The sequence below is a fragment of the Macaca mulatta genome, chromosome 2 (genome assembly GCF_049350105.2).
Source record: "Macaca mulatta isolate MMU2019108-1 chromosome 2, T2T-MMU8v2.0, whole genome shotgun sequence".
Classification (NCBI taxonomy): Eukaryota; Metazoa; Chordata; class Mammalia; order Primates; family Cercopithecidae; genus Macaca; species Macaca mulatta.
Window position 1 is genome coordinate 124803672 of NC_133407.1, and position 12751 is coordinate 124816422.

At 43.4% G+C, this 12751-nt stretch overlaps 1 protein-coding gene across 18 annotated transcripts in view; it reads right to left on the bottom strand.

Annotated features, from left to right (window-relative positions):
* FHIT (fragile histidine triad diadenosine triphosphatase) overlaps positions 1 to 12386 on the bottom strand; it is a 1490910-nt gene extending 1478524 nt beyond the window's left edge. For all 18 annotated transcript variants that reach the window (XM_015130517.3, XM_077990313.1, XM_077990314.1 and 15 more), the window contains exon 1: positions 12235 to 12386. The gene's annotated coding sequence lies outside the window, so the exon portion shown is untranslated. The remainder of the gene's footprint in view (positions 1 to 12234) is intronic.
* Between the last annotated feature and the right edge of the window lie 365 nt (positions 12387 to 12751).

Below are 12751 nucleotides of genomic sequence, written 5' to 3' on the forward strand. Positions count from 1 at the left end.
ACCAGGACCCTTGCATAGAGTTCCAGCAGTCCTTGACCCATAGGAGTTGGACCCAGCTGTTCCATCTGCACCACGAAGCCAAACACAGCTAACTCCTCTAGGCCAGGGAAACCTTGGCCTGTTGCCTTGTGGAAGTTCAAGAGGCTAGAGAAAGCCTTAGCTTAGAGGAAGCTTCATCCCCTGCTCAGAGGAGCCAAGAGAGGGCCTCAGCTGTAGATTTTTCTGAAGCTTCCTGGCCTTGTTTTTATCCACTAAGCTGGCAGAACCCAGCAACTGGGCTTTCAAACTACAGTGGCCACCTGTTGTTTTTGTATCCCTAGTGTCACATCCCTCTTCTGAAGGTATCAGCACCTCTCATTAATCAGGGCCTTTCTGTGTGTACAGGCTTGCAAGCTTCGCACAGCACAACTCCAGGGGGCACTAGTCACATATACTCTGGTATGAATGGTGGCCTCTGATGCTGAGAATGTGGCAGGCCTGCCCTACTTCCTCTGGGTGAATCTCTCCTCTCCTGGGGTGGGCATTTGTGCCACACCTGGCCACTCACAGTACCCCCTCCCACTGGCTATAGAAACAATTCCAAGTGGTAGGCATATGGCCCAAGCTATAACTCCCTCAATCTGCTGTGAATTTTGAGGTATTATGAGCACAGATATATTTCAGCCCATACAACTGAGTCTCTCTAAACTTGATGGAAAAAATCTGGGATCTTTAAGGTAACATGTTATATCTGATTATTAAGATGGAAATTTAAGGTACCTTGCCTTCGAATGGAAATTTGTGCATCCAATTGCAGTGCCCCCTTCTTGACATAATTTTAACCCATTGGGAGTGCTTTCTAACCAGTGGTTCTTGGCCCTGGCTACAAGTTAGAATCACTAGAGCAGGTCTCGTCCAGATCACTTAAATTGGGAAAGGCTGGTGGCACAGGCCTTGGTACCTCAATTTCAGCTGCACTAGAGTCTGACTACTCATCTATCTAAGGTGTCCCAAAGTGGCATCTGGTATGCTACATAGTCTATGCTTCCAGGCAGGCTAACAAAGTGGTAGACTACATCCAGTGAAAATTAGACCTGCCACTTTCTGATGATGTAGTAACTGACAGGCAGAGACTAATTTTATTTACACAAGTGGCTGTAAAACAAAAACTATTCCCCTCTCTTTCCACCCCACTATTTTTTGTTATTCTACCTCTCCCACACTCTCTGCATTTGTTTTACCTCCCTCTTGCCTCTCCTGCTCTCCCTTGGATTTCTTGCCAGGATCATTCCTAGAAGAGATTGAACTGGAATCACTATTCTAAGCAAGTTCCAACCCTTCCCTCCACCTATCCTCAGGGCTCCAAACGCATAGGTAAACTCGCGCTTCTGGGCACAGCTTAAACATCTACTGACACAACCAAGCAGGTACCGCCCTTCAGTTAATGTGGAGTCCAAAGGCAGCAGTGAGCTTTGTGTTTTGCTTTGTTTTTTTAAAACTAAGACGTGGGAAGAAGACTTCTCAGAAAATAAAAATTTTGTTCTTACCACGTTCCACAGATTCAGTGATTAAATAATTATAGACTGTATGCCCCTCCAGCCTGGTCTAACTAAAATATGCATGCATTAAACCTTGCAAGGGAGTACTGACACTTCAACATTATCTATGATGGTTTCTAACTCCAGTAGCTATAAGTCTGAGAAACAGCAAAATATACTGAATTTTAATAGAATTCTGATTGTTAATAAAAAGAAGTAAATCCATAATAAAGAACACTAATAAACACATAAAAAAGACTCAGAAAGGGTCTTTAAGTTCCAGAATCCTGTCAATGAGTATCTTTTGTGAACTTCTTAACCAGTTTCTCAATTTTCTCTTCTATTCCCACTTATTCATCATCAAAAGAAAACACTGGCATACATACAAAATACCCCTAAAATATGTAATTTTTAACTGCATTTAACACTGTGGCAAAAACACTGTTCTTCCCACCCTTTTTCTTTTTCTCTTTATGGAGTCAACAGACTAGACAAGTAAGGCTACTACATTGTGTAATAACCTCCTGGTGGGCACAAAGGTTCAGGAAATGCTAAAAAAAAAATGAAATTATGGTGCTGGGTAATATATGTTCAAGCCAAGAATGTTCCTGGACCCTTGATATAAGGGTTTAAATATAAATATAAATACTCAAATATAACTGTATGCATTTTCTATGAGAGGGAAAAACAACTTTCCAAAGGAAAGGGTCTGAAAGGGGACCAGAATATGCTACCCCAAAATATGCCAGTTTGGCATAAGGGTTATTTGAGTTGAAGGCAATTAAGAACAGCAGATTCAGAAAAAACAACAAAAAAAAGAAAAAGAAAAAGAAACACCTCTGCCCTCCTCCATCTATCTAAAAGCAGGGCATAGATTTTCCTTTGTAAAGGTAACATATTTTCTATAAATAAAGGTGTTCCCCTTTCCCTACCAGAGAGAAGAATTCTTACCTGCATAAACGAACCTTACTAAACAACCTTCATTTACCATACATTTCCTAGTCATTTTTTCACAGTTTGTCCCCCTACCCCAGAAGCCCAAATCCCCTTATCCTTTTTTTTTTTTTTTTTTTTTTTTTTTTGAGACGGAGTCTCGCTCTGTAGCCCAGGCTGGAGTGCAGTGGCCGGATCTCAGCTCACTGCAAGCTCCGCCTCCCGGGTTCACGCCATTCTCCAGCCTCAGCCTCCCGAGTAGCTGGGACTACAGGCGCCCGCCACCTCGCCCGGCTATTTTTTGTATTTCTTAGTAGAGACAGGGTTTCACCGTGTTAGCCAGGATGGTCTCGATCTCCTGACCTCGTGATCCGCCCATCTCGGCCTCCCAAAGTGCTGGGATTACAGGCTTGAGCCACCGCGCCCGGCCCCCCTTATCCTTTTGTAACCACCCAACAGGTTCATTTTGCCTGCTGCCCAGATAGAGTCGGTTTATCAAGACGGAGGAATTGCAACAGAGAAAGAATTTAATTCACGCAGAGCCGGCTGAACAGGAGACCAGAGTTTTATTACTACTGAGATCAGTCTCCCTGGAACATTTCAGAGACTGGGATTTATTAAGGATAATTTGGTGGATAGGGGGGCCAGGTAGTGGGGAGTGCTGATTGGTCGAATTGGAGATGCAATCACAGGGAGTCAAAGCTGTCCTCCTGTGCTGAGTCAGTTCCTGCATGGGGGCACAAGACCAAATGAGCCAGTTTATCAATCCGGGTCGTGCCATCTGATCCATCAAGTGCAAGGTTGGAAAAATATCTCCAGCACCAACCTTAGGTTTTGATATTATCCCCAGGAGCAACTGGGGAGGTTTAGAATCTTGTGACCTCTAGTTGCATGAGTCCTAAAGCATAATTTCTAAACTTGTGGCTAATTTGTTAGTCCTAGGGGGTTTGGGAAAGGGTTGTTAACATCTTTGTTCCAAAGTTAAACTATAAACTAAGATCCTCCCAAAGTTAGTTTGGTCTATGTGCAAGAATGAACGAGGACAGCTTGGAGGTTAGACGCAAGTTAGATGCAGTTAGGTCAGATCTCTTTCACCATCATAATTTTTGCAAAGGAGGTTTCACTTTCTCTAGTTTCTTCTCCACATAATATATAAGCCCCCAGACCTAACCACCTCTTATAGGGTCTTCACTTCTTTTTTATGAAGACCTCTGTATGCATATGTAATAAATGATTTCTGCTGTTAATCTGTCTTTTGTCAGTTTACTTTTCAGTGCCCCAGGAGCAGAATCTAAGAAAGCAGAGAAAGAATTGTTTTTCTTTTTTCCTCCCTCACAATCACTACATTTATGGAGCATCAAGAAAATTAAAGGTATGTAATCAAATTAGCTTAATTATTCTTCTGCCTTGACATGGAGTTGGGGGAGGATGGGGATAGGAAGAAAACTTTATAATAGGCAGCCTTGGCCGGGCGCGGTGGCTCAAGCCTGTAATCCCAGCACTTTGGGAGGCCGAGACGGGCGGATCACGAGGTCAGGAGATCGAGACCATCCTGGGTAACACAGTGAAACCCCGTCTCTACTAAAAATACAAAAACTTAGCCGGGCGAGGTGGCAGGCGCCTGTAGTCCCAGCTACTCGGGAGGCTGAGGCAGGAGAATGGCGTGAACCTGGGAGGCGGAGCTTGCAGTGAGCTGAGATCCGGCCACTGCACTCCAGCCTGGGTGACAGAGCGAGACTCCGTCTCAAAAAAAAAAAAAAAAAAAAAAAAAAAAATAGGCAGCCTTTCTAGAAGTGGTTCATTTCAATGGTTCATTTCAAGCTACTCAATTAGAATGTAAGAATATCACCAGTAAAAGTGACTGGTATTTTATCTGAACAATTGTTTAAACTTTTTCAATAACACCACCACAGATCATGAAAGCATGTCACTGAGTTTCTTTGGAACACAGTTTTAATGGAATTATAGCCCCCCACAACACCCCCAGCTATGAGGAATGAGGCAAACTAAGTACAGGACGAGAAATGCAACCTGAAATTTGATATAAGGAAAACCCTTAGATAAGCACAGCAAGAGATACAAGGAGGGTGGGGGAGAAGAGTGTCCCTGGCAGTTAATCTCAAAGGTAACTAGTGCACAATGTATAGTAAGTTCATCAAATTCCATGACAGCTTTGTGATGGTGCTTTTCTTTCACCCCCAAAGCCTTCAGAATGCTACTTTCTAGATATTTCATTCCCCACTCAGATCTTTTACCTACTGGATTATACCCGATTCATTCCACGATGCTGTGTTATTAGAATCAGTGGTTTTCAATCTTAAATGCACTTTAGAATCAGCTGGGAAATGTAAATAATAAGCAAACAAAAGAAAACATACAAACAAAAAAAACACCTGCTTCCCTCCCCACTCTTATTTCAGTTATCTGGATCCGGTGATTCTAACTTACCACCAGGTCTGAGAGCCACTAGTTGGAAAGCGATCCAAACAAATTAAAATTACATAATGAAGGAATAAACTTACATTAGGAGGCCAGGTACCTCGAATTCCCATCTTAATAATCATATATAATGTGTTAATATAAGGATCCCAGGTTTTGTCCATCAAATTTAGAAAGACTGAATTTCATGGGCTGAAATATATCTATTTGCCCATGCTGGGGTTCAGGACATACTACCCCCAAATATTGTAAGCTGAAGGAATTTGAGAAGACAGCAGAAGCCAGAGGGTCAGAGGTCACTCTCTGACCTTCCTTCTGCCCTTCTCCTCTGAAGCAGGTCATAAAACCCAGGAAGAATTATCTGGCCTTCTCCTGAAGCAGGTCTAAGACCCTCCTGTGAAAGGTTTCTCACGTCCCATACCTGGAGTAAAAGAACATCCTTATCTCCGAAGACAAAGGGTTACAGAGAATCTGAACAAACAGGCCTTGCTACATTTCCTCCCATTATTAGCTCATACTTCCTTATTCAATCATACTTCTACACAACTATCTACTTCTTCACCAAATCTAGCATTAAAAATACAGAGGTTTACCAGTTTTGGGAGTCTTCATTTCATTATGAAGAATCCCATGTCACATAAAACTTACGTTAAATAAATCTGTGTGCTTTTCTCTCGTTAATCTGTCTTTTGTTACAGGGGACTCAACCAAGAACCTGAGGGTGAGGAAAAGATACTTCTCCTCCCCTGACCCCATAATACTCCAACTTTTACAGAGGATTGAAGAAATTCCAAACATCATATGATAGAGGTAAGTAAAAACAGTAGAATTAAAGGTGGTCTAGTCCTCTTGGTATTCAAAATATGATAAACAAGGAAACATAGAGCAGGATGCATCAACTTGTGTTTTTAATTGATAATGATAAAAATAAAATCATTAGCTACCATTTATGGAATACCAGTTACCGTGGTAAGCACTTTCAATGGGTTACCTCATTGAAAACTAAAAACATCCCTCTGCAATAGAAATTATCACCCCCATTTCACAGATGAGGAAATTGAGGCTCAGAGAGATTTGGACACTTTCCCCAGAGTCACACACATAGAAAGTGGCAGAACCAAGATTAAATTCCAGGTCTTTTGCTCCCAACCAGTCCATTCTCTTAACTACATCCTCTGTCACCTAGACCACTGAAGAGTCTCGTAAGTACTTGCCACTCAAAGGATGATCCACGGACCAGCAGCATCAGTCTGTTAGAAATACTGAATCTCTGATCCTTTCCAGGTCTTTAATTAAAACAGAATCTGCATTTTAAGATCAGCAGGAGACTTGTATGCACATTAAAATTAAAGAAGCACAAGCATACATACTTTTCCCACATCAACTATTACCTCAGATAAATTCATTATCCATAATGCATCCATACTTTTTAAAAACTGATTTGTTTTGAAATATGTATCTACTGTGGAATGGCTACATCAAGCTAATTAATATGCATTACCTCAAATACTTATTTATTTGTGGTGAGAATGTCAGAGGTGTTTGAACCAGAGCAACCCTATCTTCAATAGGGCCTGGGTAAAATAAGGCTGAGATCTACTAGGCTGCTTTCCCAAGAGGTTAAGGCATTCCTAGTCACAAGATAAGATAGAAGGTTGGCACAAGATACGGGTAATAAAGACCTTGCTGATAAAACAGGTTGCAGTAGAGAAGTTGGCTAAAATCCCCCAAACCAAAATGGCGCTGAGAGTGACCTCTGGTTGTCCTCACTGCTCTACTCCCTCCAGCGCCATGACAGTTTAGAAATGCCATGGGGCGATGTCAGAAAGTTGCCCTATATGGTCCAAAAAGAGGAGTTATGAATAATCCATGCCTTGTTTAGCATGTCATTAAGAAATAACCATAAAAATGGGAAACCAGCCGCCCTCAGGACTGCTCCATCTATGGAGTAGCCATCTTTTTATTCCTTTACTTTCTTAATAAACTTGCTTTCACTTTACTCTATGGACTTGCCCTGAATTCTTTCTTGCATAAGATTCAAGAACCCTCTCTTGGGGTCTGGATCGAGACCCCTTTCTGGGAACAAGAACACTTAAAGTCTACACTCTTAGTAATCTTCAATAATACAATACATTGCTATACATCCATACTTTCGTGAAAACAAATCCAATAATTTCATTTCCCCATTTAAGGCCATTAAACAGTTTCCCAAATGCCCTTGGAATAAGGTCGAAATGCAGGTAACCAAACTCTGCATAATATTACTCAGACTCACCATTCTCAGCAAACTAACACAGGAACAGAAAAGCAAATACCACATGTTCTCACTCATAAGTGGGAGTTGAATAATGAGAACGCATGGACACAGGGAGGGGAACATCATACACCGGGGCCTGTTGGGGGGTGGGGAGCAAGGGGAAGGAGAGCATTAGGACAAATACCTAATGCATACGGGGCTTAAAACCTAGATGACAGATTGACAGGTGCAGCAAACCACCATGGCACATGTATACCTATGTAACAAACCTGTACATTCTGCACATGTATCCCAGAACTTAAAGTAAAATTTAAAAAAAGAAAAATAAATCTATTACTCAGGCTCACCTCTGCAGCCTTATTCTCTCCACCTCCTCCAGCCATTGATTTTCATACCCTAGGCAAACAGACCTTCTTTCTGCTCATCAAATCCCAACACTCCCTCCCTCCCTCCCTCTCTTTCTCCCTTCCTCCCTTCCTCCCTTGTACTAGGTTCTTCCCTGCCGAGAATATACCCTCATTCACCCCATCACTGCCTCCCTGCCAGCCCCATTTACTGCTCTCACCAGAGCAGATGCAGTGCCTGGCACAGAGTTAGGAGCAAGATAAATGTGCTGAATAAAAACATGTTTAGGATGCCGAGGGCCTCTGCTGTTTCCTTTGTCTGTCTCCTCTGCTGTTGCTGTGATCCGCATTTCTGTTTCTCCTTCCCTGTTCCCTGCAACACTTCTTTTCAGTAACTCACCTCCTTATCAGTAACCTCATGGCTACTGAAGTTGTCAGCTTTAGAAAGAAGCACTGCCACATCCCCATGGTCATTGTCCCAGTATTATTCACCAGCTGGATGACAACTGCCTCACTCTAACCCTGAGGCTCCTGGGATAGGCCCAATCCTTTCTAGAGACAGACAGAAGTTCCCACTGACAGAAACAGACTGCTTTTAAATCAAAGATTTAATATATAGGTGGAACCATAGATCAGGGACCTCTCAGCAGGCAGTACCGAGCCAAAAGCTTCACTATCTCTCTGCCCACACAAGAGAGTGTCACTGTGCTGACAAGACAGGTTATCAAGAGTTGTGAGGAACTTCATATTTTAAATGTGATGACCAAGTGTGCTACTCTAAGAAAACAAGCGGCAAACAAATTCTTTTATAATATAAATATCTGCCTCAAGTTTTAAATCTTGAGGAAATGTGAATTTTCATATATCAGGCTTACAATAACAAAAATAAGACCTATTATATTTATCTATTGACTGCAAGCTGTTAAGAGCCTGACAACATGCTCAAAGCTTTAAACACACTTTCTTCTTCATCATCACTGTGAGGTAGAAATGCTTGTTATCCCTATTTTAAGAGAGAAAACCAAGGGCTAAGTAACTTGTCTAAAAGGCACAGCTGGGAATTAAATCATAGGTCCTCAGACAACCCCTCTACTGCTTCTCTGCTATGTCTTACTATTTGGATCACTTTCTCATCTGAGAAGTCACAGATGTGGACATTCCCAAAGAGACAACCCCTTGGAGAACGACCTCAAAGGCTGAGATTTTTCTCTGCAATGTACATGTTGAAAGCAAAGTAACCTCCTACATCTTATATTTCAAAGCTGCACTTCTACATTAAAAGAGTAAACAGATTCAATGAAAAGATGTGGGAACAGAGTGCTTATGAATGCAATGCCACAAGTACTTTTTCAGTGTCTACTGGTGGTCAGGCACTGTGGTGGAAGATGAATGATCAGACTATCAGTTGGGAGAGTGTGGGGGTGGGAGCATGGGGTGATGAGGAAAACTTCTCAAATAGACTGTTTCAGGAATGTTTAGCCAACAATTCATAAAACTGTTACTTTATTACGCAACTATATGGAAATCATCTTTCAGAAGAGACCAGAGTTACCTGCCTTATTATCTGTGAATACATAATTGAAAAGGCCAATATGTCTTCCAAAATGGAAGTCACAACTTGTTAGATTTCTGATAGTTCATATTAGAGGGTCAGATTTTAACATGTGAATGCAAACATAGTGTCAGAATTTGTTCTCAAGTGCCTGAAAGAATAAAAGAGAAAAGAGTAGTGGGAGACAAAACCAGACTAATTTCCAAAATGGAAACAGAGCATGTTGAAGTTACATGAATACACAAATAAAGATGGGGACACAAAAACATTTCCTAAAGCATTCTATCAAAGGCTGCAGGAAAAAAGGCCAAGACAAGGATACCAAATAGAAAAGCATAAGCCTGAAAAGGTTATCCACACTACTGTGAGGACTCCAGAAATCTGCCTTCTTGCAGAAACAGGATGCTTTTGACATGAGGGCATGAGATGAAGATTGCACACTACTTTATACCACTCTCCTCATTTATAAAATAAGAGTTAGATTAGATGATTTATAAGGTCCTTCCAGTTCGAATGCATTAAGTCCTTATCATCTATGTGGTCCCTGCACGTTAAGAGAGATGACCATATAAAGAAGCTCAAAACATATTTGTTGAATTCATGAAATATTACAACCTTACCAATAATAAGATACTTTACAACAATTGGTCCTGGTCTGTGGCCTTGAAAGAACAAATTACAGGAGAAACCATCATCTACAAAGCTACACATCTGCTGTTCCTCCTAGCTGACTGCTGGTAGAATGAAAATAACCTTGGACTTGAAAACAAGACGCTTGGTTCTAGTCTCATCTCTGACACAAACCAACTGTGTATGTGACCTTGGGCAAACTGCTTTACCACCTGGGCCAGTTTCCTCATCTCTAAAATAAAGGTATTCTACAACAATATACAGCTAGCATTTGTGGAACCTTTATTATAGGCCAAGAAGTGTTCCAAGATCTTTGCATTAGAATTAAATTATCTCAAATTTTTTGCAGCTCAAACCTTTAGTGTCTAACTACAGAGGCAACATGGTATAATGAAAATATTCAAAATTCTGTAACCAGAAAGGTTGGACTCTCCCTTGGCTCTGTAAGGTAGGTCTTTCTCTAAGCAGACACTGTTAAGCCGAAGGGCTTACAGTCTCAGTCCTTTTATTCACCAGTATTGTAACTTGAACAAGTTACTTAGCTTTCCTAGCCTTAGTTTTCTAATCTGTAAAGTTAATATAAAAATGGTTCTCGGGAGGCCGAGATGGGCGGATCACGAGGTCAGGAGATCGAGACCATCCTGGCTAACACAGTGAAACCCCGTCTCTACTAAAAATACAAAAACTTAGCCGGGCGAGGTGGCAGGCGCCTGTAGTCCCAGCTACTCGGGAGGCTGAGGCAGGAGAATGGCGTGAACCCGGGAGGCGGAGCTTGCAGTGAGCTGAGATCCGGCCACTGCACTCCAGCCTGGGTGACAAAGCGAGACTCCGTCTCAAAAAAAAAAAAAAAAAAAGGTTCTCACTCTCATATAGCTTTTAAGAGGATTAAATCATATCATACATATTTTATTGAATATATATTATATTGCCAGCTGTGTAATCATCAGCTATCTTCTCAAGTTTTTTCTCATATACAAATGGGAAATGTAGTATTAAAAAGAGATCATGTGAACATGATCTAAATGGTCAAGTGTTAGTGGTTTTGAAAGCATGTACATTAATACTTGGAACACTGTATACAACACTCCCATATCTAATACTTAGAACAGCATATGCAATCAGTAACAACACACACACACACACACACACACACACACACACACACACACACACACACACACACACACACACACACACACACACACACACACACACACACACACACACACACACACACACACACACACACACACACACACACACACACACACACACACACCCCTAGACTTCTTTCTTTACTAAACATCTCTAGTCCAGGTTGCAGCAGGTGGACAGAGGCCGGCAGCCATGAACGCAGGTCCACATGGGAGTTGTAGTTCCGAGTCAAGGGGCTGCTCTACAGAACGGCTAGAAGCGAGACTTCATCTCCCAGGAGACATCTCGCCGTGCAAAATGGCACCCCACGAGGTGGAGTACCTGCTCGACGAGAAACAAGGGGCGGGACTGCAACTCCCAGGAGCCTCCGCTGCCCAGGCCTCCGGCCGCAGGCTTAAACCAAGGCTTAACATCAGGTGCGAGTAGGGACCGCCCTTGGTAGTCTGGGCCCGGCCCGGGTCAGAACCTTTCTAAAACAACCACTGTGGGTATTTTCCACTGGTCCCAGCACATTTCTGAGAGACCAGAATAATAACAGCAGTAAATCTGCAAGTGGTAAACTTTCGCAAGCATGACCTCAATTTAGATTTCGGCTTCAGGCAGCATCCTTGGGCCACTTGACCTGGGAGCTTTGGGCTCCTTGTTTCCCAGATAAGCGCTGTGAGTGGCTGTTCCAAGGTAACACAGCGAGGGCAGAATATAAGCCTACAGAGAAACCTGCAGATGCATCTCAAGTTCCACTAACCTGCCTCCTTCACCCCGCCACCCCCAACTCGGATATACCTTTAAAATCCCCCCTTTGACGCTAAAAATAAAAACAACAAACCATAAAATAGGTGTAAGAAAGTCCGACCAAGTACCGACGAATTCTCCCACAACAATAAATTCGATGACTTTTTGTCTGTTTTTGAAATAGTAATGTAAACTTATCTCCCAAAATGCTGCCTTCTCTGTACCCCGGTTTGCTCCTGTCCTGCGCACGTGTTCAGCAACCCCTTAGGGGAACCCAGAGCTGCGTGTTTAACACAGACCTGTTGGGACGGATTTTCGCTACTTGTCTATGAAACTGACGAACCATCCCAAAACGGCGGGTGCCGACTACACCCCCAGAGCCAAGAGCTGTGGCGTCCCCGGAACCGCTGGCGTGGCCCCATGCCTCAGTTTCCCCACTTATAAATACGGTGGAGGAGTAACGGGTTAGGGCTAGGGTCGGTGCTTGGGAATTAGGGGGCCCGAGTCCCCACCCTGAGACCCTCGTGGGGCAGAAGAGTCCTCGGGACAGAAGCCCACCGCCCCGTGAGAGGCGCCGGCCCCACTGGGCTCCGGGATGATAACCAGACGCGCGTGGAAACCCAGACCCGCGCCCCAGAAACACTATTCCACTTGGGCTTGCCTCCCCGCCCCTACCTTCCAGGATGTTGGCAGCTGGGAAGGAAAGGCAGAGGGAGGGAGCGCGGGGCCGGAGCGCCGCCTGGGAGTGTGCCCACTGGGTGGCCGCCTGAGGGACCCGGGAACAGAGGGCAAAAAGTCCTGTGACGGGACAGAGCGGAGCGGGGACTGCAATTCCCAGAAGACCCCACGGTAGGGGCGGGACCCAAGATGGCCGCTTGTCTGGGGACAGGAGCGGAGGCCAATACGCGCAGAGCATGCGCCTAAGCCGGGCCAATTGAAAGCCATAGTGACAGTAACCCAGATTCAGGGGCGGGAAACACTGACCACGGAAGACAAGTTAAGGTGAGAATCCCCTTAGAAGGGGATTTTGGGCATACATAAATCGCACAATCTTTAGCTTTTTCTAACTAGAAAAAGAAACATGATTCTTTTCACGTGTAATGAAAGGCTGTACCGCACTTTTGCTTTCTTCCTTGCTCCCAAAACGCGTTTAACTTATCCCTTCACGACTCCCCACTGACTGGATTTCTTT